Here is a 23,714-nt window from a genome sequence, read left to right as displayed (position 1 = left end):
GGAAAATGATTGTCATTTCCATAGGGCTAATGCCATAATTTTCCAACATATGGATACAGCTCTGAATAGTCATTCAATTGTATTGTGTAGCCAAAATTGTGACCAACAAGGCTCAACAATACAGCAGAAATGGCAGCATTTCCCAAAAAAGGAAAGAGAATTCCTGTAGTTTTTGTCTTAGAGGAAAATGTCAGGAACTAACCAGTTGAACAAAAAATGTAATGAAATTATTCTGCTGATGTACTGTATTCTCATGAGTACATTTATCACTAAGGGAACACAATATTCTAGAATATTATTCTTCTTTTTTTTGCACAGATGTTTTCTGACAGAAAATAATGTGAAAATGTGTTCAAATTCATCATCTGCTTCATATATGTTTAAAAATAATTCTTGAATCCATTAATTGTAGACACAGAGTTATCATTTAAAATAAGACAAGCACAGGATGTGCAGTAGCAATGGCTAAAATATGCACACTTTCTACTTAGAGATTGGGTTAATTCTACCAAGATCACTGGCAGGGATAGTCAGAAGTGCCTCAAATAAGTAGCTATTTCCAACACTTCTGGCAATTTGCACCTCCCTGCACCAGTAACAGCTGTTAAACCCCTACTAGCAGGATGTTGAACTCAAGACAGGTGAGCAGGTGGGGTTTCACTTCCACCCTCTCACATGGGTTTCGCTGGGGGTAGACCCTTCCTTTATCCAGCCAGAAGTAAAGTTAGTGAAATCATAACAGCTATCATAACTCATTATGTGACAGGTCCCCCTCTGGGTCTGATCCACAGAGGATGAGTGTTAATGCCCCAGCTATAGAGCTTTAGCTCTAACTATATACTCTGGAGGTCTCCAGTTCAATCTCTCATGTGTTGGCCAACACGGTAATACTCTTATAATTAATAAAGATCATTGCTGGGTGGGGGGAGAGGGCAATCTTGCATTCCTTACTTACATAAGTAATCTATAATCATGTAAGTTGTTCCATTGTCTTTAATGGGTTGACAGATGTAGTTACTCATATGAGTTAGGATTTGCTGGCTCAGTTCTCTATACAATACCAGAGATCTCCATGATGCTTACAAAAAACCCAAACCACCTCACAACATAGCAAGTTATGTTCCCTGCCACAGCTACCTTAAAGACCTACATTATTAAGTCACCTAGTCCATCCTAAAGAGCAGTGCATGACTGTTACCAATAGCATATTTGTGGTTTATCCACTCTACTTTTAAGTGAAACACTATGCTGCAAAAGTGGCTCTTGCTGTATTTATGTTCCAGTCAACACCAGGAAGTACCGGAAAGCTCCTTGGAAGATTTACAGCACATTTTCTGGAATAAACCAGTGTGAATAAGTTTTGGATACGCATTAATGCTGCCTTGTGCCCTAAAAGTAAAATCATAAATATATAATTCAGATCTTCCACCTGTATGAGATAGGTATGGAATTTTTGTCAAAGGCAAAATTCAACCCTTTCCTCTGCCCTGCCGTTATTTTCCTAATTACATGCAAAAGAAGTGATTCTTTTGAATGTGATACATTACAAAAAACAGATTCCATTTTGTATAAACTGTAACTGAGAGCTCAGCTAAAATATACCCTGAATAAGGGCTTGCATGGATTCTTTTAATCGCATGGAGTAGACTCAGCCAGCGAGGGTCATAGGTAAAGTATCATGTGGCAGACCTCATGAACATAGTTCAAACAAGTTCCATAGAGATGAATACATATGCTTTTGCTCTATGTTGGTGAACACTAAATAATTGAGCAAAACAATACTGGTTCATGCAGTGGTTGAACTGAAATCAGGGCTGATTTCAAGTGTTTGAGATGTAGGTATTTTATGTAGGTGTTTTTCACCCAATTAACTATTGGTGTTAGCTTAACTAGAGCTCTAAATTAATCACACACACACACAGAGCAAGTAAAAGGGTGAAGATGACCAAAACTGTTTACGAATTGTAGAACTATACAAGCAATAAATTCCCACACAGATCTGTCTGTTTAGGAATAATTGAAAACATTTTTTTTTTAAAAAAAAAGGCAAATTTGCTGATATACCAACATCTTCCCAGTGCTTTGACAATAAAATGCTTTTAATAGTTGAAGAGTTCAACAAATAGTTTTGTATTTCAGAGCAGAATAGAAATGCTTATAAATACACTGCAGTAATTTGTGCATTAATGTAATCAGACAAAAGTGACTTTCTGAGGCGGTAATAAAGCTCTCTGTAGTGACATTAATGAAGAAAGCAAAACATTAGCTTTGCATTTTTCTCCTTATTAACATCAGGCTCTTTGAAGAAGACATGGGCAAGAGGGATGTAAATTTTTGAATGTCAGCCAGTCAGTTTTTTCTTAACACACCTATCTGTGCACCTTGGCTACTGCCATCTTGCATTAAAAAAAATTATTTGGAAAGCACTGTCCATTTGAAGGACCTGTGGTATAAGGGCAGATAAATCAGACTGACAAATCACAGTTTTCTGATTGTAAGCTCTGGCAGGGATTGTGTCTTTGCTGTGTGTCTGGCACCTAGGATATTTTGGATCCTCATGCAGTATAAATTATAATTAATCAGTGGCAATGAGCTGCTCCCTTAGTACACAATAGTCATATTAGCCACTACAAGGCACTCAAAGATCCTTTAAAAATAAAAAGTTTGCTTCTTAACTTTATAAAGCCTCTTGAATTTATGGAATCACAACAGCCAATTGAGAGTGATATATGAAATAATGAATTCCTGACCACCTGGAGCACAGAATCAAGTAGAGACAGTGTTTGGCAATCAATATTGTGTCATGTTATTTGCAGTAATATTTAGCTCAGTCATAACCAGGAAAGATCTTCAGTCATGAAAGAAAATAAACACTTTGGGTAAGGTTCATTCCTAGTGCAATTGATTCTACTCAGTTACCCTTGGGATGAATTTGGTTCGTTAGTCATAAGGTTTTGTTTTGCTTTGCTTTCCCCTTAGTCGTTCTACTCCAAGACAGATAGCTATAGCTTTGACTGCAGGAATCACCCACACATATGAATCCAAGCTTCCACTTACTAGTTATCTAAAACTACTTACTCAGAGAAATTTGTATTATTAAAAACTTGTCTTACCAACCCCAAGCATTTAAAAATCATGGAGCAGCCCTCCTCGCTCCCAGATCATGAAATGAGCCTAAAATAAATTTGTGGTTCTTTTTATTTGCCAGTTAGGGTAGGTCATGTTTGCAAGCTTTTCTGTGCAACAATGACGTCACGTTTGCAAGCTTTTCTGTGCAACAATGCGGACTAGAAATGTACTTTTTTTTAAAAGAAAGCTGAGATTCTCAGCTGATTACTTGACTCCAGTAGCTGAGGCTTTGAGAAAAACACCTAATCTCATGAGACTCATGATGAAATCACAAGAGTTGGCAAAACTGTTTAAATTGAAGGAAATGTAAAGGTGTGATTAAGAGTGACACATAATTTTGCTTGCATAGAAGTGAGTATATCTCTGTTTTCTCTGAAGTAATTCTTGATTGCATCTACAGCTGGCCAACCGGATGCAGGGCTGGTGCAACCATTTAGGCAAACTAGGCGGCCGCCTAGGGCGCCTAGTGATTGGGGGCGCCTAAAAGTCCCCTCAGGCGAGGAGATGGAGTGGAGGTGAGCTGGGTGAGGGGGCATGCGGGGAGGGCTGCCCGCAGTAATGGGGGGGGAGGTGCACAGGGGAACAGCTCTGCACCCCAGCTCACCTCCACTCTGCCTCCTCCACTGAGCACACAGCCTCCGCTCTAAGACGCCTCCAAATCGGCGCCGCACGCCTGGGCGGGGAGGAGAATTAGAGCAGCGCCAGCATGCTCAGTGGAGGAGGCAGAGCCGAGGTGAGCTGGATGGGGGAAAACCCAGGCAGGGTTAGCTGCCATGGGGGAAGTGTCCCCAGGCAGGGTTAGCTGCCGTGGGGGAAGTGTCCCCAGACAGGGTTAGCTGCCGTGGTGGGATGGAGTGGAGAGGGGTTAGCTGTCATGGTGGGGGGGTAGCTGCTGCTGGGGGGGCTCCCTGGGTGGGGGGCTCAGTTAGCTGCTGTGGGGGAGCGGGGTTATCTGGTTTGGGGGTGCAAGGTGGAAGTTTCGCCTAGGGCGCGAAACTTCCTTGCACCGGCCCTGACTGGATGCATAACAGATCGACCATATTCAGCAACACCCAGTTTGCAACTAAAACTGTGATATTTGCACACTGAAATCAGACACACAGTTGTTGTATGCACATTTTTAGATATTCAAGTTCAATAATGTTTCAAGTATTGAGCTCATTCAGGTCCAATGAATGCACTCTACACATGAAAAAAAATCATGTTACTGACCCCCGCACAAAAAAATCATGAGATTTTAAAAAATAATATCTTTTGGGTATTTTTAAAATTTCCCTTCTGGTTTTGAGATATTAGGAGTCACATCTTCAAGTTTTTCTCCATAAGCACATGGCCTAGAAGGTTTGTTTTGTAAATTAAAAATGAAATGAGCTCCAAGACTCCAGTAGCTGAGGTTTTAAGAAAAAAACATGAGAGATTCATGATCGGTTTGTTAGAGGTGACAACAGACAATGAAGACAAAATAGGATGTAAAAAATAAAACCTGAGTCCTGAGTTCTCTCTGGTTTTACACTAGAGATATTTGACTTCAGAATTACTCCTGATTTACACAAGTGTAAGTGAGATCAGAACCAGCAGGGCTCACAACTTTTATGGAGATCCATATTGATATTTTATTCAAAGTAGCCAATGAGCTAATTTGCATATTCATTAGTAATTTGCAGTCACTCACAAATATTGGTTTATAGTCACCACTCTACTCTGCCTCAAGAAATGCTTAGGATAAGACACAGGACTCCACATAAATTGGTAGCTATGGCTGGAGTGGGCAGATAGGTACTAACAGGGCCAGCTCTAGCCATTTCGCTGCCCCAAGCACAGCAGCATGCCGCAGGGGGCGCTCTGCCACTTGCTGGTCCCGCGGCTCCGGTGGACCTCCCGCAGGCGTCCCTCCAGATGCTCCACCAGAGCTGTGGGACCAGCGGACCCTCCGCAGGCACGCCTGCGGGAGGTCCACTGGAGCCGCCTGCTGCCCTCCCGGCAACCGGCACAGCCGCCCCCCGCAGCATGCCGCCTTGGTGCACTGGGGCCTGGAGCCGGCCCTAGGTGCTAGACAGTATCAGAAAAGGGATCACTGGATAGATGTGTTTGTAGGAAATCAGTGGCTATCTTGAGCTGCAGGGAAATCAAAGGACTGTCTGGGGGATTGAGTAGTCAGGTGTATGGGACCTGAGAGTCAGATCTTTTTAAGGTGTCTCAAGTTAGGCACCAAAAATCATGCGATTTGAAAATCCAAGACTGTCACCTTCCTTGATGTTGTGGCATTTCTGCTTTCGGTTCCAGATACCTGCAGGAAACGCTGCATGCAGTGTTACAGCCACGCTGATCCCAGGATATTAGAGAGAAATGGAGGGTGAGGTAGTATCTTTTATTGGACCAACTTCTGTTGGTGAGAGAGACAAGCTTCAGACCCGAAGAAGAGTTCTGTGTGGATCAAAAGCTGGTCTCTCTCACCAACAAAAGTTGGGCCAATAAAAGGCATTACCTCACTAACCTAACACTGTGGAATTTTTAGAAAGGCTTGATGCAGGTTACCAATCTAGAAAGGGGGCAAAGGACTGGCAGTTGTTATTTCTGAACTAGTTGTTTCCCAGTCCCTACGATAATGTTAGACATATATGGTATGCTTTCCATTTCAACTCTACACACCAAAGTATTTCAAATTGACTTTACTGGATTTAACTTTACTTGATACCATAGCTTTATTTTTTCTATATACAACCAAATGATACTTTGGAAAACTATTGTCCAGGTGAATGAACATATGTCAAGCCTTAAATGTGAGCTCTTTAACTTAACCCTGCACGGCTGAAGATTAGTTGGCAGGATACCATATCGATTTCTCTACCCCTAATCACCTTGTTGAGCAGTTAGATCAATATAAAAGGCTTTGTGTCCCCCCAGACAGCCTATTGATCAATTCATATATTCTATATCATTACATTTAAAATATTTTAAATTAAATATCGGAGGATAAGATTCTATATGAAAGCTTTGGCAACCAGTGGCTCTAGATTTAAAGTTACATTAAAGAATTTGGTTTTGTGAAAGAAGACATTGCTTTGCATTAAGACCCATGTAAACTTCAAAGATGCAAGGAAACCTCTTCAAAGAGCACAAGATTTAGGCTTGTTTAGTATTCTTATTAATCTCTCTCTATCCCTCCTAATGTCCTGACATCAACCAGAAAAATCCAGTGCTTACAGAACATCTGCTATGAGAATCCTCATATAAAAGCAAAAGCATCAACAAAGATACTAATGTTGTACATATATATATACATATATACACACACACACAAAATAAACATTACAGTCTGTGTGTGTGTGTGGTGTGTATGTATGTGTACACACACACACACACACACACACACACACACTAAAAGCTGTGTGTTAGCCTCCATTTTATCACCCAGGAAGCTCTATTAACCAGCATTTCTGATCTCTCCCAATACAAATCTTCAGTCTAGTAACTGGGACTAGTATATTGCCCAGAAGGTGAAGCAATCGCACATTCTGCACTCTACTTTTATGCAAAAGAGGCAGAAGACAAAGAAGTACACTGATATCAGGGATTTATTCCAGGGTGTGTCATAGAGTCATTACAGATTCAGCCCAATCTCCTACACTTCCTACATCTACAATGATAACTGATGTTGATAATGGTGACCTTGAGGCAGTGCAAAATCCCGAAGTGCCTTCTGAATCATTCAAGAAAGATTAAATTATGTTCAGTATCGTTTTAGTGTTAAGTGTATTTTAGTGATCTGGGTGTACGCCATGCACTGCCCATAGTGATATGTAGCATCATAAGATAACCTACTGTATAGAAAATCTTACCTGCATACAGCTAAGCGCTTCAGGAAACCATCCACTCTGCAGTGCAGTATTACTACTGGATTGGAGTACCTAATTACTATTTTATACTTTATTCATTTTATTGTATTCTAATTCTTTGAAAATTGGAGTTAACCAGAATTTTTGATTAACCAGCACACTCCCATCCCCCTAACATGCCAGATAACAAAGCTTTTATTACATTTTATATATATAAAATCTGAATCTTGGTCCACTGAAGGGTCCTTGTTTTCATTTCTAAAAGAGCTCAATGAACAAAAGCCAAGCTGTGTCACAGATTGCTTTTGCCTCTGCAAACTATCATGACAGATAGAGAGTGACACTGTGAAGGGTGTAATCCTCAGGGATACTGTACAAAGCATTTTTTCAGTGAGTTCCTGTGAACAGTGTGCACATGTTTAGAGAGATCTGAAATGGGCTTGAATCTTGCCAATTTTAAGGCAAAGTGGTAAATGCATCCCTTTAAGCAGGCATTCCCATAATAATGATGCAACATGATGGCCCAGCAACATTATCTCCTGGAAACAAGCACTGAAATGAATCCCATTTGAGAAGGCTTTGTAAAACAGAAGGGGTAGGAGGCCTTCCTTTGAGAAATTTAGAAATGTTGCAATTTCAGGTCACACAAGGTGCCAAAGTAGTGAAGTGAGGGAAACACAGTTAGATAAGGAACACCGATCAAGACAGATAGATGTTTCCCTTCCTACTATTACCTCACAACCGCCAGAGGATAAAAACATTCTTATATTTAAAAAGTTTTACAGGCTGCCATTTGGGTACCCTATATCATCCAGAAAAATATCCTAATCTGCTGCACTGAAACTTTAAGGGAGCCTTGATGGTTCTAATATAGGTAGAGAATACATCTAGCATTTTCTGAGTTATAAATATTTTAAGGAGGAAATTCTGCTGTTGGCTGTACTTATGACTCCATATTAATTCAAAAGCAGACTTTGACACTGAGGATATTGGCTAGCATCCCCAATTACGTTAGTGCTCCAAAGAAGAACGACACGACTTTCAGAGACCATTAACTGTGGAATGCAGAAACTCACCTTTTACCATGGTTATTTTTTCTCATCTGTGCCTTGCCCTAGACTCTGGTATGTATACCTCTCCTAACAACCGGCACTGGTATTGTTCTGACTCCTCTTCAATGAAGCAGCAATTTGTTGTTGCCATGCACAGTCCTGTCTCTAGAACTGACCCTAATATTGCAACACAGAATAGCAGGGCAGTTCATTGGCCAAAAATTTACACTAAAGAAGGCTATGTACTGGAAACTCGGATCCAAATCCCACAAATGCACGTTGATGTTTTTGGATCTTATCTTGCCATAAACCAAAGTACCACCTATTTTCTGGAAGAGGCTTAGAAGCAGCTGAAGATAGCAAGTCTTGCAAAAGATCAGCTTTTCTCACATTCTTTCCACTATTTTTGGCTATAGTCTGACGAGAACAGTGTCGTCAGTAGCTACTGATGTGGTGCTCTGCTCTTGTTCGATGAAAACAGTCGGCTGCATGCGTGTTCCCTCTGTGTGCTGCCCCGGCTCTGCTCTGACACAGCAAACCCCGAGAAAACCCCCAAAGACCACAGACTCTAGTAAGGTTTATTGCTTACCAATGCCTGGAAGTACTTTGGTTCAGGCTTCAGGCCTCAGACTTGGCTTCTGACACAAGAGTTTATGTTTCAGGGCCTCATCTTACTACAAACGGCTTACAAGTCTTGGCCTTAAACCATAGGCTAAGCCTGCCTGAGATCCAGGATACAGATTCCTCAGACTACACACACACACGCACGCGCTAATTGTGGAGTTGCTTTTACCAGTTTACTTTTTACTTAATTTAAAAATTATGCTGTATATAGTTTTACTAAAGGAGCTGTTTGATAGTGATGGAGCTGCATATTACAATAATTTGACGGCCCGCTTCAGGCGTTATGTTTCTATATACTTAATTAAACGAAGTGTCACACTTTGCCAATTAATAAGTATGTGCACCTGATTGAGCTGTAGGTCAGACTGATGCCATTACTTGTTTTTCTGACTGGCTGGCACACCCTTTCTGATCTAGTCAATGGCAATAACCAAACATTCAGTTAGATACACTGACAGTTGCTCTTTGTGCTTTCCTGATTGTTCTACAGACTTTACTGAGCTATGAAGAGTTGATGAAATTGCACACACTTTACTTATTGCCCCATTATTCTTTCCTAATTGAGCTGCATAGTTCAGTCAAGTGTTTATAAGCTTTGCTAATATACTTGCATACAAATTTCATTCAGTGCATTAAACTAAAAAGAATATTTACTACCCCCTGAGTGGTTAGAAGCATGGTAGATAAACACAGGTCTGAAGTTGTCATCTAGTCAATTAAAGCTGACAGCAATACAAGCCAGTGATTTGGGGAGCTCCTTGCTTTTCCATTACTGATGAAATAATCAGGATTAACCAAAATAACCAAAGGTGAAAAAGTCAGTGGGAGTTGGGTGCCGAACCACTCTGGGTACCTTTGAACATCCTAGCTAAACTGTACATTAGGATAGAATGTACCCATTTTCAGAGAGAAAAATAAAGCTGAGAAGGTGACACAGGGTCAAGGACAATCTGTAATGTTCACATCATGCCTGTCCTTACTAAAGCGCTCCTCAGGCTGTGGACCTCCAGACCGTTGGAGGCCAGAAATCCATTGGGACCACCGGAGTCAGGCCGCATTCCTGTAGCTTTTCAGTGCAAGCCACGATAAGGCCCTTGGTAGAAGTCAGTGTTGCACGGATAACTTAGGATCTGGAAAGGAGCGGGTCAGGGCACATACTCCATCCTCATATCTGCTTCTGGTTTTTCCACTTCCTCAGCCACAGCGTTTTTACCTTGTGGAGCTGGGATGTGGGGGAGCCATCCAGTGGTATAACAAACGTGCCACAGAATTTCCAATTCCTCCCCCTGCACCCTCCAAAAAAATCTACCTGATCTTGCTCCCCTCAGTATTTTAGTCATTTTTAATTTTCTTTACACTGGCAATACAAAGCAATTAAATCCATATGCAAATTAATGCTTTTCAGTTAAAAAGAACACTACAGTAATTTTTAAAAATTAATATGCAGTGGGAAGAAATAGCTGGAAAGAGAACATTGCACTCTGGTCTGGGCCAGATTTTCAGCTGGCGTAAATCAGTCTAGCGCCACTAACTTCCATGCAGTAACAGCAAGTTGCACTAGCTGAGGATCTGGCCCTAGAAGTATATTTGCATAAAGAATAAATATCACAAAATGTCAAAGTGTAGCTTAATTGCTGATGTTCTTCAGTAAAATGGACGATTAATGTGTAAAGTTCAAAAATCTGAACATGTAACTATCATTTTTGAAATTATGTAAAATGCAGAATCAAATGCATATGCACAACTTTAGTTGACTGTATTCCACCTCCTTCATGGTCATTAAGGGCTCCGTTCTCCTTTCTGTTCTACACAACATGCCTCTAATGTACATTATTCTCTCTTCCATGCATCAAACTTTTGTCTGAGGGAGTTTGGCAAGAAAAGAAAGAATGTAGAGCATTCACCAGAGACCTGCAGCAAGGATCAGGGATAAGAACTTTGCATAAGCAGCTAACTTGGTCAGCAAAGTATACTGAAGTTAAATATAGGAAAGTTCTGTAAAACTCAGCCAATAATATTTGTACAACCCTTTATAGCTCCACAAAGGAAGCTCAATAAGCCAAATACTTGGCTGTATCTTTTAGATAGCTAAGCAGGTCACAAAAATCTACACTTTAATATTACCAAAAAAAAAAGTAGTGTTACAAATCTGCAGATACCTAGCACCATTGTCGAACTGTGCTGCACTTTACATCTGCTCAGAACTGCATAGTGAAACCTAGGAGAGAATTCTGATCTGCCTGCTCCAAATGCAAACACCTCAAGTAACCAGCGGAGCTCAAGGAGAAATTCCTGTAGCTGTTAGCAGCACAGAGCCTATGATATAGTTACACAGTTCTGATTGCATCCAGGATAGGGGCAGTGGAGCTTACTCACAGTAGCCACATATATTACAGTATGTATGAGTGTTTCAGATGAGGTGATCATCTTATGAATTATGTTCTGTTTGCTTTGTACTATACCTACCAGTAAACATGAGATAAACTCCTGATGGACTAAGATGCAGCTGAATTTCTGTGGATTTCTTAAAGTACAGTAGACCTGGGTGCAATTTTTCACATGAAACCTTTTTATGTTGAAAAATTTAGAATCAGGTCAACTGAAACATATCATGAATTTGTCAAATTTACTGAAAAAAATTCTGAAAAAATAGAAACTGACACTTCAAAACTTTTTTTTTAATTTTTCAATTCAAAACAACTTTTTGTTCTTAATTTTATTTCAATTTTAATAAAGAGGGTAAAAAACCCTGAAAACCAAAATATTTCATGAATTTTTTTCAGCTTTTTTGGTTTGGCCACTGAAGCAGGGGACAAAACAAACAAAATCAAGACAGTCATTCACACACTTCTAGCTTAGACTCCAGTTTAGCAAACCACTTATGCAAGTACCTAACTTTAAGCATGTAAGTAGTCTCAATTATATCATGTGCTTTGCTGAATCCCTGGGTCTTAACTCAGATTTTTTTTTCAATAAGTCTTATTTAAATGTTATTACTTTTACACAGAACTTTAAGGACTATAAGCTGTCATCAATTAGTGCTCAAATCTCCCATTGTTTTCATTAGCACTCCCATCTGGAACAAGAGCAAGATGAGACCCATGGAGGAGGTGAAGGAAATCACTTTAAAAGGACAAATGTAATACTAGGCTTTGAATGTAGGCATCTCCTTTTTAATCCATCATGGCGCTTAGAAACGCATAGAGCACTGATGCATTTCCTGTGTCCCCACAGCCCCGAGAACATTAATAATGCAAAGCACTGTGGCACAAAGTAATGACTATGTCTGCGCTTTAATGATGTGCCGTGTCAATCTACAGTACAGATATATTAATAAGTCTGTCTTTTCCATGGCACACCTTACAAGGCTGGATTCATTAAAAGGGGATAACAGGTCGTTATTTTTCAGCTGCAAAATTGTATCAAACATTCCAGTCCATTATTTCCCTTCTATTAATAGAAAAGATTAAAGGGGAATTTTAATAAATAGTTCAAGTGATAATTTCCAGTTGATTGATAAAGATGAGATACTCCATAAGCATATTTTCTTTATTAACTTTTCATTAACTCTTTCATTCTCAGAGCTCTGAAAAGACTTGATCCTGTAAGGTGTTTACCACTGCAGCAAGAAGGATTTGCCTTGGGAATGGCAATCCAGTCTATGAAAACTCACCATGAGACACACGCTCAGGGAAAACACTGCCGAGTGGACACTTGCATCATACTTCCTTTCTGCCTTCTTTTCATTATGCTCAACCCATAAATTACTGTTTCATTATTAGCTGCTGATAAAGTGGGTGTTTCCCCAAAGTTTTTTCTCGTCTCGTGCAGCAGACTTTTGTCTCCCTCATTTAGAGAATTAAAGTATAAGCACGTCCAATAATTTATTTTTTTTTTTAGTAACACTGCCTACCTATTTTTATTTGCCCAGCTTTGACAATGCTTTAGAAGACTCCGATAAAGAAAAGGAACCCGACCCTGAGGTACAATATTTTTCACAAAACTTTCTTGAGTCAGTATTTTCCTGGTGTTTAAGGTAGGGTGTATTTTGAGTTGGATCTGACTTTCTTGACCGCATAATTTTCTTCAAATATAAAGTTCTTTCCATGTAGAATCTTCCCCTCCACCTTCTTTAATCTCCTTTGCTTGGCAGAACCCCTGGCTGGGCTGTATGTATTTTTTTCATTCACCTTCAGCTAGATAAGTCACTATAGATTACTCCTATATACCAAAATATAGAACACCTCAAAGGTTTGTAAGAGAAAAAAAAATCTCCCCAAGCTCTTTCCTGTAAATCAGAGGACACTGCAAAAGATTTCTTCTTTAACCTTATATTTTAATTTACACACACTCACACACTCTTCAACAGGACATATATATTCTACATAAAACAAGTTTCAAAATGTAAACATTCTTCTTTCAGTATAACTTCAAGTCAGTTCAAAGCTCAAATGCTGGAGAAATTATGATTTAGGATTTCAAATTCCTGTGTCACCCTAGTCTTCCCTCTCATATATTAAAATGTGGACTGAGCAAATATGAACATTCACTTAGCTTTTCCTATCTCTTCTAATGTACTGTTGCCTTGAATTTGAGGGGGTGTATACCCCAGAAAGTGATCAAGCTAATTCCAACCATATTATGTGTATTCAGTCACCCTGAACTAATAAAATAGAACACCATACAATTAAGTGTTAATTTGGAGACAGGCTTTCAGAAGCAAGGTCAAAACTAGCTACAGTTTCTGCTAATCCGAATGGGTGAAGGGGACGGACAAGTAAACAACTGATACTGAAAACCTTGGTAGGTGGGTGGAAAACCTTGACTATAGATGTCTCGGATATTAAAAGTTTATTGAAAGTTAGAAAAGTGATGATCCAGTAAAAGTCATTATAGCCTGTGTGTTTTGTAGCAGTTAGTTATAAAAGATTAGCTAATAGTGTATTTTTTGGAGCAATCCTCTGAAGCCATCTTGAGAGACGTCTTTCCTGATACTCTTTCTCCCTGGTGGGTGAGCAACTGGCCACTGCGAACCTGCCGTTAATTAATACTGTTCCAAATGTAGATAAATATCTAGGATGTTCTAAACCCATTGCTTATGTATCTGTGTGCTTAAATCTAATAAACTGCAGTGGTAGATAAGAGCATGCTGACTTGCATTTAATCCTTGATCAGATAGAACTGCTGTGTTCCTATTGATTTATTCCTGTCACTGCCTGGAGTAAAATAGTTAAGTTCTTAGAATCCCGGGTAATGGTACAATTCTTGTGAAGAGGTCATCAAGGTTTTGTCTTAAGTAAACAAGTAAATGCATCTCTCTTACTGTCTGCCAGTCACTCACATAATACATATTTTGCCGCTCCCAATATTTTGATGACCTAAGGCAATACTTCTTTGACAGCGCAGTTTGGGACGTTGCTATAGCCATGTAGGCATTTAAAGAATCAGCATATGGAGAAGGGGGCAAATAGCTAACTGAAAGACAATAGGGTAAGTGGTTAATGTGATTTTAGCACATAACATTTCAGTACAACATTTGCATTCATCAGGACTAAATGTAAGATTTATTTTAATCTAATCAGCCTTTAATAAACTGTTGAACAAAACTTTCTTATTTGTAGTAAGTGTGATATGGAAAGGTGATTATGTACTCATTTTTCTTCCCTAATCAATCATAGGCTGATAATTTAGGCAAATAATCTAGTTCATAAAACAGTATGAGGTGAATTTGAGATGGGAACATCCATCAAAGTCAGGAAGGGTGATTATAATAATTCACTTGTGTTGGTACACTTTTCATTGTATTAAAGTTTAGAAAGTTAATGCTACTCTGAATTTTGTTCCACGTATTTCTTTTCTCCCCCCCGCCAGCCATAGTTCACATCACTCAACAGAATAAAACAGAGAAGCAATACAAGAGATAACATTTCAGTTAATCTATATTGGTGGAGATCTACAACTCACAGATAATAAGTCTCAGAGTTTCTGCAAATGTCAACAACAAGCTAAAATAGTTTATCTGTCTTCAGTCTGACCCCGAATGCCTACGTTGCGATTAAACAGCCCATTAGTCCAAGCCAGCTGGCACAGGCCGGCCATGGATTTTTAATGGCAGTGTAGGCATACCCTAAGATACAACCCTATTGTCAGGAAAAATCAGGCACCTCTGAGAGACAACTGCTGAGAAAATATTAACTACTACTGTTTTAGCGTGGACACATAACATCTTGCACCTACTTGAACTTTCTCACCAACCCAAATTTGGCCATGCTCCTGGGTAAAAAAAACAAAACATACTCCTTTCTAATTGCCACCACCACTTGTCACTCTAAACATTGCATTCAGCATCTTATTTTAGGAAAATTCCTCCTCACAATTTTATTCAAAGAAAGACTTAATGTGCTCTCGATGGCATCAAGCAGCCTGGTATTATTTCCCTGAGAGCACTTCTCCACGCCTGAGTTCCAAACACTGTAATATTTTTGTATGTTCATTATAAACCTCTCTCAAGCTAAATCATCTTAATTCAGTAAAAGCAAGTCCTTTGACAATGAAAACAAAAAGCAAACTTAACAGCAAGATATTGAATTGTATGTTGGCAAACTCTTACTGACCAGCTTGACAGCTCTATAAGGTTTTAAGATACATGATCCCTTCGCTTGTCTCTGTTTTGAAACAAGAGTTTTCTCTTGAAATTAACAGCTGGAGTTTTGCACCATGTAGGGGAACTGTACTTTTTAAAGTGAGTCAATTTTCTGAGTAGAAGCTATTTACGTTTTTCTCTGCACACCTACTCTTGTACATAGCCAGAGCCTGATCTGCTCACGTCTGTGACTAAAATAAACGTTTACTGCTTTTCACTCCTGTTAGTCCGGAAAAGCCCGCCAGAGCTAAGGGTATGTCTAGACTGCAAATGGAAGTGTGGTTGTAGGCATTCCCGTGCTAGCTTTAATCTAGCTAGCACACATAACAATAGTGAAAATATGGCAGCAGGGCTAGCTACCAGGGTACAGACACAGACTCCCTAGTGGGTTTGTACCTGGGTTGTTAGTCCATGCCAAAGCTCATGCCACCATCTTCTCTACTGTTACTTGTGCTAGCTAGACTAAAGCTAGCATGGGTAATGTCTATACATGCTCCAGTCACACCTTCCCTTGCAGCGTAGACCTACCTTAACAGAGAGAAAGCACATGCTGGATTCTATTCTCTCTTGTGCGTCATCAGCAGAAGAGGTTACCTTTAAAAAAAAAAACAAACAAGGTTGTTTGGTCATTGCAGAGTAGGTCATTTCCAGCAAGGTCACCATGATCCAGCCAACTGGTGGACTCACACAGCTGTAAACATAGAAATAGGGTTTTATTCCAGACCCTCAAAAAGGCTTAAATTAAAAAAAAGTCCCAAAATAGCATGATTCTGAGGCAGACTAGGCACAGAGGGCCATATCCTCGGTTGATGTGAATCAGTGTAGTTCCATTGAACTCAATGGGTCTGCAATGATTTACACCACTCAGGATGTGGCCCAGGGTCAATTATACCAATGCCAAACAGCGTAAAATGTGGCCAGATCAGAAATGATAGCATACGGTATGCTCTTTGTATTGCTATGAATTAATGCATAATGCACAGGGCAATGAAGACTCAGTCCCTAAGACTCAACAGTCTTTTGAATGGAGTTAACATAACATAAGATTTCATACCTCGTCTGATGTAAGAAGTGTGACCATGGGAGCTATTAGAAATTGAATCTCAGGTGCAATCCTGAAAAGCCAAACTTGCAGGCAAATAGTTGCATATACTCACACTTGTTAATATTAAGGTATTAGGATGGATATCAAACAAAGGAGTCACGTTCTAGCGTGGATCTCACCTAGATTCTCACACAAATGTAGAGCCACGCTGGGAGCTGCATTTTTGAAACATCTAAGTCAAAGTGCCGTAATCGGTGTATGCAGTGTGGTTGTAGCTGTGTCAGTCACAGGATAGGAGAGACAAGGTGGGTGACCTTATTGGACCAACTTTTGTTGGGGAAAGAGCCCCATCTTTTGAGCTCACAGAGCTGAAGAAGAGCTCTGTAAGGTTGAAAGATTGTCTCTTTCACCAACAGAAGCTGGTCCAATCAAAGATATTATCTCCCCCAGCTTGTGTCTCTAATAATTAGTGTAAACATGTAGGAATCTTGAACATAGTCTAGAGAGGAGTTCAATCCCTCCTTGCTCCTCTAACACCCCCCCCACACACACACACACTTGTGGAATTCTGTGTAAATTGTTTATTTACTATGGGTTGACATTCCTAATTCTGAGAAATGCAAAAAGAAGTATCTGGTAGACCTGTATATTTATCCATAAGTTATACCACACTGCTCTCTGTATATACTTAACCTCAATATTCAAATAACCACAAACTGGACAATATAGGGAGATGTCTTTCAGTTTGTACTGTAAAGTGCCAACAGTACATAAATACACAATAAATATACAATTGTAAGTCGATGCTGTCCCTTTAAACATGAATATGATTTAAACATCTACACCACAAAAAACTGTATATCAGATCCTAAATATACTAGCATTCACAAATCCTAGTTAACTAGCTAATACATGTAGATACATTGTCGTCTTTTAGTATAGTTGAAAGACCAGTCCACTGGTAAATAGATGGGAAGCTATCTTTGCAACCAGAAGGGCTAGAAACTTTTAAAAATGAAAGCTAAGAATAAACCCAAACCAATGGAAAGAACCTCAGCACAGAACTTGTGGTTGTTGGTTGTTTTGCCCCTGCCAACAACCTTGTGTGCTGCACAACATTCTGGTCATCTTCTTATGTCCAAAACAAATTTTCAGCACTCAAACTTCTGTTAATTCAAGATTAGCTACTTCCTCCAAAGACAGCAGTATTGATAGAGTTGGTTTCCTGGATAAGGAGAAATCAGAAATGGGGTGAGACTGGGTTAAATATCCCTAGTTCTCTCAGGTTAACAAGCCACATCGATAGCAGGCTGCGATTTGGGAAGTAATCTTGCTCTGGATATTTCCCCAATAATAATAGCAACAAGGTAGCCCTCGCAGAATCTCTAACTGAGCTGTGATTTATTTAGCAGAAACTGCACCGTCTGTTTCAGCAATGCTCCCAGTAGTGGTTGCAGGGCTATTAACTTTCTCTTTTTATGATTTTCATTTTTCCCACTGTATTCAGTCTTGACTGAGCTTTGTTCTGAACCGCTGTTATTATTATTTGATTATTTATGATGGGCTGGTAATGAGATTTCGGAGCTATGAAAAATAGAGAAAGGGAAGAGTTATGAAAAGCAGCAGTGTTCATGGGGTTGAGACGCGGGCTGGGGAGCCGACCAGGGTGCCAAGAGGCTCATCTCAACCTAACTACATAAAGTCATAATACTTGCCAACACTGACTACCTCTTGGGTATTAGACAAGGTGGGTGAGGTACTCTCTTTTATTGGACCAACCCAGCTTGTCTCTCTGCTATTCAACACCACCACTGCACACGGGCTGGAGAGTCAGTCAATGGAGGTGCTGCCTTTCAAATGAGACATGAAGCCAAGATCCTGGACCACTTGTGTTGGTTGAAGATTTTCACGGCACTTTAGTGAAGAGTAAATTTGTGATTCCAAGTGTGCCAACTAAATCCCTCCTGGGTAATTACATCCTCCCTTCCCAAATCCCACCTCTGGAGTTCTGCTAGGATACCATACTCTTCATTTCCTATCTTAAAACATTCCATAGTGTTGAAGTATTAAAGTGGTGCTGTGTTTGCTAAGACCACAGCCTACTACACTGACCAATATTATCGCATTGTTTCTTTGCACTTCCTCATCGGTCCATCTGCATCTTTGTTTTCTGCTTAGATTGTAAACACTTTAGGGGCACTTTTGTTCTGTGTCTGTACAGCACCTAGCACAAAGGGGTACTGGTTCACGGTGCAATGATAATAAAATAATAACAACAGCACTTAGCCTCCAGCAGTGATTGCATTTCAATGGGAAATGATGCAATTCCTGTACAGAAATAGTTTGCAATGTACTTTGAGATCATTCTGGATGAACAGCACAGGCATAAATGTTTTGCTGAATTGGGGTCTATATAAATAGATGGTACAATAGCATGGTGGTCAGATGTAAATTGTGCATGCAGCCTATATTTTAAAGTTTTCACCAGACTACAAGATATTTCCAATAAATGTAAATGAGAAAAGAGTAGGACTGCTAAAATATCTAAAAGCAATAGAAATTTTGTCAGGGTGATCTTAGACTGTGGTCTGCCATGAAATGAATTTTTCCCAAAATAATATTTTCTTAAAATTTTAATATTTTTATAGGAATACTAAATGGATCAAATTTACTTGGAGTCTGTGGAGTGAAGATGTTAATGTTTAGTTATTAGTTTCTGAAGACAAATGATTCCTGTAGGATTTGTATGAATCATAAACTCAAAGTGGGTAAATAGGTTTCAGCACCAATTCCATTATGACATTGATCCAAGAAGATAGAGGACATACTTGACAAAGTCTAGTTCGAATGCAGGCAGCTAGTCACAGCTATCTGATGAGTCTCAAAGCTCCCAAATAAATTGGAACAACGGGTGTTGGCCATTCCAGCTGGCACTGGATTGTAGGACAGGGCTGGAAGAGGGTACTGAACCACTCATGAGTATTTTGAGCATTAATTTCAATAGCATTATCCACAGTGCGTAAAGGTGTTGGACTGTCAGAGAAACACACGAGGGTGTCTCCTCTGTAAGCATCTCATACATACTGAAGCAGAGAAAGAACCAGTCCATCGTGGGTGGGATTGTTCTGAATGCATTAGCTGGGCAGAGAGCAATGGCTTTGAACTAGAGGCCCCACTGTAGGACATGGCATAATCCTTGTGTCTGTATTCACAAGTCCTCTTTCATTCACAGGGTTTATCCATGAACACTATGGCTGACATCCCAAGCCTGTGTTATGGAATATATTTTCATTACTGTCATATTTAATCAGTGAGTATACACATCTATCACAAGGCCATAACTTTTAGATAAAAAATATATTATACTAATAGGATCATAACTTTTCTTCAATTAGAGAATGAAAATGTGGGTACATTGGAAAGACTGTGCTGTCATTTAGAATGTCTCCATAATTGTCATGCAGTGCAATCAAAATCTATAACTTGATGGTATGTTACAAGCCGCTGCATATTTAGGAATATATAAGGCAGGTGGTAAGCCAAATGTTTTGGGCTAAACTATGGCATAAAGCCTTCACCTGATATGAACCAGAGGTTATGCTGTAGCCCTGGCTGATACAGGGTTGTTATTTTTGTTTTCCAGAGAGTTCACACCAGAATGACAGCTCCACCAGTAAGTCTAGCTATGGTACCCATTACCACAGTATCTGGAAACCTCACAATCATTAACGTATTTATCCTCCCAGTACCCCTGTGGGTTAGAGAAGTGCTGTTATCACCATTTTGACAGAGAAGGAACTGAAGCACAGAGAAGTCCAGCCTTGCCCAGGAAATCTGTGGAAGAGCAAGGAAATGAATCTGAGTCTTCCATGGCTGAGGCTAGCATCCTAACCATGGACTATCCTTCTCCCTTATCCCTGGACCACCTTTCCTCTCCTGGGTGCATTGGGTGCTCCCCTTGATGGTTACCTTGATAGCAGGGATGCGAGTAGAGGTGATGTCCTCTCTTTGTCCCCCAACAAACTCATTTTAAAGAGTCCATGCACAATGTCCATGACTACCCAAAACTGTGGCTGGTCCCTCCAGGGGATGGGGTTGGGAAAGACTCTGACCCTTATCCCCCATTCCCTTCACCAGACCAGCCACAGTCAGGCCCTTTAGACTTTCCTTTGCCTCCCCTGATTCCTGCTCTGGAGCCTACAGTGAATTTAAAGGGTTGGATGTTCTATCTTATCCAGTCTCTGAATTTTCTGGCTGCTTTAAATCAGCCTCCAGAATAACGTGGCACCTGAAGCACAAAACATACAAGCCCTATTTATCTTTCCAGCAATGGGCTGAGTCTTTACACTGTACCACATTGGACAGGCAGGCAGCTCTAGGCTAGGAGACTGTTGCTGTGTTTAAAAGAAAATACAGCAAGCACTCATCAGGCGCAGTGAGGTGAGGAGCAGCCTTGTTCATCTGTCAAACTCTTCCTCTCAAAAATTCTATTTTAAGTCTGACCCTGCAAGTTGAAAGGAACCATCACTATCAGGATTAAGGTTTTTCCCCAGGTCAGAGACCTGCCCTGCTTAAGAGAAGGAGCTTTTCTGCTTTCAAAAAAAAATAAAATAAAATAAAATAATAAAAAGAAATAACACCCCCCTACCACCACCAAGCTTCAGGAATCAAACATAGTCTGCAGCATTTACCACACCATATCTGACAAAGCTGCCGAACAAGCCTAATGGAGAAAAAGGGTGAGTGAGGTAATATCTTTTCCTGGACAAATTTGTATTGGTGAGAGAGATAAGTTTCAGACCTGAAGACGAGCTCTGTGTAAGCTAGAAAGCTGTCTCTCTCACCCATAGAAGCTGGTTCAATAAAAGATTACCTCACCCACCTTGTCTCTCTAATATCCTGGGAGAACAACACTGCATAGGACAAGCTGAGCACTCTTTAAAGCGGCCCAGGAGGTCTGATAATTTTTATGTATTTATTTTTGTCCAGGGTAAGAAGAATGGCATTTCTGTTTACATAGACTAAGTCCTTAGATGCTGAACTGTTGGGATGCAGTTCCTGGGCTTTCCTATTATTGTTCTTTCTGATCTTTTTCACTGTATAGCTGACCCACTTTTGAACTCTCTTCCCCTGACTCTGTAAAATTCCATTGTCAATAGTTAGGGGTGCTTGCTATGTTGACACTGGCAGTCATCTGAGCAGGATGCTCTTTGCTTTTCAGTGCATGGAGTTATTCACACTCTTGACATATTGAATGCAGTTTTATGCATGCAGTTTAAGTGTTTCTGAGTGACAAGAGCACATGCTGAAACATAATGTTGTTTTCCTATTCTATTTTTTTCCCATAGGGACAGTTTACATTCAGCCATCATTAAGGAGGCAGACTGCCCAGGGCTCATGGTTCCAGCGGAGAAGCGTCTGGAATTCCTACTTCTCAGATGAGACCTGACACTCATCAGGTCGTATTCTGGGAGAGGTCAGCCTCATCTGACCCAGTCTTGATTTACTGAGTGTTGAGATTTGATGGCAAGAAGAATTCCTCCCCAACTCCCATTCGGCCTAGCTTCCTTGAGAGGCAGAGTATATTATGAAGAATCTTCTGTTTTAAATAATTTATATGCTGGGCAGGTTCTTTCACTTGCTAGGCATAGGAGAAGAGACTCTCTCCTACATGAATTGCTGATGAATTAAGTTCCAGTAAGGTAAGGCAAAATTCAGTCCATGGCAGGAAGCATTCTGCACCACTTAAGCCCGGTGGTGGGCTGCACAGAGAGAAGCAAGGGCAGGATAGCCATACATGGAGACCCCCAAAACACTGCACAATTCAGAGACTATCTCCATATCAACTCCATACAGGCAAACACTTCAAGCACATGATGCTGCGGGAAGGCGAGACTGGGTCCAATGAGCCACAATTACGAGTACAGTGGCAGTACAAGCTTCCCCAAAATGTGTTCCATCTTGACCTCATGGAATCCCTGCTAAGGGTGAGCGGACCTGTTAGTTCAGTCTACATGCTCATTTAGTCCTTAGTCTCTTTTCAGGCTGCCAACGAGAGTTGCAACCGTGGTGTGGGGTTTTTTTTTTAGACATGGACATACATAAAAATGGCCATAGTGGGTGAGATCAAAGTTCCACCTACCCAGTATCCTGTCTTCTAACAGTGGCCAATGCCAGGTTCTTCAGAGGGAATGAACAGAACAGGTAATCATCAAGTGATCCAAACACTGTCGCCCATTCCCAGCTACTGGTAAACAGAGGCTAGGGACACCATCCCTGCCCATCCTGGCTAATAGCCATTGATGGACCTTTGATGACACTTGTTCACTAGAAACTTGACTGAGACAAAAGCTTATTTCACATTCAGCCATTGTCGGATAGCAACAACCTTGAGCAGAACCAGCATGGGTCACATTCAACCTAGTGTCTTGGAAGGGATAAATTCCTTAGGCCAAATTGGGCCAAATTCTTAGTTATACTGGTGCAACTCCACTGGAGAACACACATCACTGAAGTCAGTGGAGCTGAATACATGGGAGAGGGCAGAGTTTGGCCCTGGATTTTAAACATTTTCAGATTCTGAAGAATGCTTATATTTATATTAATTATCTGGACATATTTTTGGAATGTGTCTCTTATTTTAGATCAGTTTCATTTATCAACTGTGAAAGGAGCTGTTTTAGGAGTTAACATTGCCAATTTAAGTTATGATTTCATTGTCTGTGGACAGAAAATAATAGTACCACCTGTGCTTTAAAATAAATACTTTTTTTCTCACCATGATATGAAAGTCCACTGTCAGCACAAACTTGGTGCTGTAGCAAAGATATGCATTTCATATTTCCAAAAGAGCACAGTCACTGCCAGAGAAATTCTGATTGTTGCCCTCGATTCCTGTTATGACTGGAAGGCATGGTATAGTGTAGCTGAACAGTCACAGCCTACATTGCTCCGACCAGGATATCCATGCAGTGATGACTGGCTATTTTATTTTAAATGGGAAAGCTACATTATCAAGGTTTTCTCCAAACCTTAAGGAACCCATCACAAAATTTCAGCACTTTAAAAGTACTCTGAATATATTCCCCCACCCCCCAAAGAAATATTTGTGGGCTAGCAGTTACTATAAATATTTTTAAAAAGGCAGGGGGACGTATAACCTCTTAGGTCTTTTTCACCTGTAGGTCATCTCAATTTCTATGGTTTATATCCAGACTCTTTTTAAAAAAATAGAATTTCCCATTTTTTGTAGATCATGGTAGAACATGCCTAGGATTCTATGAAAGATACCAGCAATTTTGAGAACTATTGACTATATGTTCAGGCTTTCCTCGCTGATCTCAAATCAATAGCACAGCTCCTGCTTTAATATGAAACAGAAGGAA

Source organism: Gopherus flavomarginatus, chromosome 12, assembly GCF_025201925.1.
Source record: "Gopherus flavomarginatus isolate rGopFla2 chromosome 12, rGopFla2.mat.asm, whole genome shotgun sequence".
Classification (NCBI taxonomy): domain Eukaryota; kingdom Metazoa; phylum Chordata; order Testudines; family Testudinidae; genus Gopherus; species Gopherus flavomarginatus.
This window is presented reverse-complemented; position numbering follows the sequence as displayed.